The sequence below is a fragment of the Opisthorchis viverrini genome (assembly GCF_000715545.1).
Source record: "Opisthorchis viverrini unplaced genomic scaffold opera_v5_22, whole genome shotgun sequence".
NCBI lineage: Eukaryota > Metazoa > Platyhelminthes > Trematoda > Opisthorchiida > Opisthorchiidae > Opisthorchis > Opisthorchis viverrini.
Genome location: NW_008751678.1, coordinates 2230770 through 2232886, shown reverse-complemented (window position 1 = coordinate 2232886; position 2117 = coordinate 2230770).

Below are 2117 nucleotides of genomic sequence, written 5' to 3'. Positions count from 1 at the left end.
CGACAAACCAGTGGTACCTAAAGTGCCATCCAGCGACTATGTACAACCGTAAGGCCGCAAATGAGGTCAAACTTGCATGAGACAAACCAACGAGGAATTGTTTACGAGGTTGTGTTGGTGGCTGCAGCTCTAATCCAATGATGATGTCGCCTCGATCAGAGTCGGCGACTTGCGGTCTGGTTCGGGCAGCTGGTGTATGGAGGCCAATGTCAGGATGGTATATAAACTGGTGTCGAGCTACAAATGGTCATTCCTCGCTTGCTCCTCTTGCGGTCCTGGTGCCCACGACGTGCAGGGCGCCGCCACCACGGTTGCAATGACGGTACGGTCAAGTGGGATGGTTAAATGTGGTAGAATGTTGTGTAGGTTCACAGGATGTATCCTCGGATGAACTGAATTTCGGTGAATTCCTCCCTCACTGGAATGCTGGCTAAAAGGACCGTCGGTAAGTTGATATTTTCGCGCACAATCATGCAAATGACTTATATTTAGGCTGCTTCTGATCGGTGAAATGTTTCCTCACTGGAATGCTGGCTAAAAGGACCGTCGGTAAGTTGATATTTTCGCGCACAATCATGCAAATGACTTATATTTAGGTATGCTGCTTCTGACTGCCGATCGTTCATGCGTGTCATTCACCGAGGCAGTCGCCTTGTAATAATTAGTTTTTATATATGAAACACTCGTGTGACCTGCGTACGTCCGATTGTTAAGTATATGCTGCGAACCGACGTGAGAATGCTCAGCAGGAGCGTGTTGTCCTTGGATTGTTGCGATATTTTAAGTCACCCATGGAAATCCGAGGCTATGTCCAGGTGAATCATTAAATAGACTGGACCGGTGACGGCTTGCGAGCCCTGCGCGACAAACTGCGCCGCTTGGACTATCCTTTATGTGGTCTGCAGGGTATCCGAGGTCCGGTGCACCCATTTGGACCCATAGCTGTGTCTGTGATGATGGGAGTTTGAATTTTCTCTCTTGCTTCCGTCCGTCTGCGTGCTTTGCTTTCAAAGTATGGTGATCCAGTTCAAGCGGATTCAACCTAGGTTCTCCAATGCTACCACGCGCAGGTGTGGGAAGTGGGTGGGTTTTTCTGCCGTAAAATCCATCCCCTCCTCTGGCCGTCTCCATTCCGTTGCCTTGCACTAATTCGTTTCCCACTTACTTTTCAGACACAACTGTGGAACACATTTTTAATGGTTCTGTTATTTGTTGGCAATCAGTCATAATAAAATTGTTTTCCTAAACTTGGTTTCATATTTCCCGACAACACAAGCGTCACGGCAACCAAGGCATCCAGGCCTTGAGTTGAAGACCAACTTGCGTAGGTGAGAAAAGGGGGCGTAATTTTCCGGTTTCGTCTATAGCCTCAGACTGGCCTCAAAACCTTCTGGGACAATATAGGGTCGCCTATAACAGCATACGTCTAGCATTGTGTACAATAGCCCGGCAGCCTAACTGTGCCTGAAACACGTATTGCGCTTCATGGGTGTTTCATGTAATGGTGTTACTAGTTACGCAATCGACAAATATTATTCACTCCGAAGTTTCTATGACGGGCGCACTGTCTGTTGTTACATAGTATGTAGAGTCGCCAAAGAAAACGGAACGAGTGATTTCCAGCCACAACTGAGTCTCAGGGTTCAAAAACTACAGTTGTGACATAAGTTGCTGTTGCTTTAGGTACATCTGTTTGTGTCGTCGAAAGTCGCATCAGAAGGTTGTGGCAATAACGGTATTCCAGGCTTAGCGTTCATTGCTCACTAAATACGTCAACAGCTGTTTATATTATTCTCTGTACTCAGATGATTGGTACTCAGAGCTGAAACTCTGGCCTGACCGCGGACACTATCGTTGATCTGTTGGCTCCGAAGGACACCGATAGTTCATTCCTTATAAACCAAAGTTAGGGCTGTCCATGAAAATACCGGGTCTTGCGCCTAGAGCAGTCAATGAATATATCGGGTGCCCTAGCTACAAAACACAGTTCCAAGAATACATGGCCTTCAATGGATTCATTGAGAGGAAAGTATACTACTACACGTAGGCTATTCCTTTAATTTAAACGAATAACTGTTTCATAATATGTGAACCATGCTGATTGCAAACAGCCAATA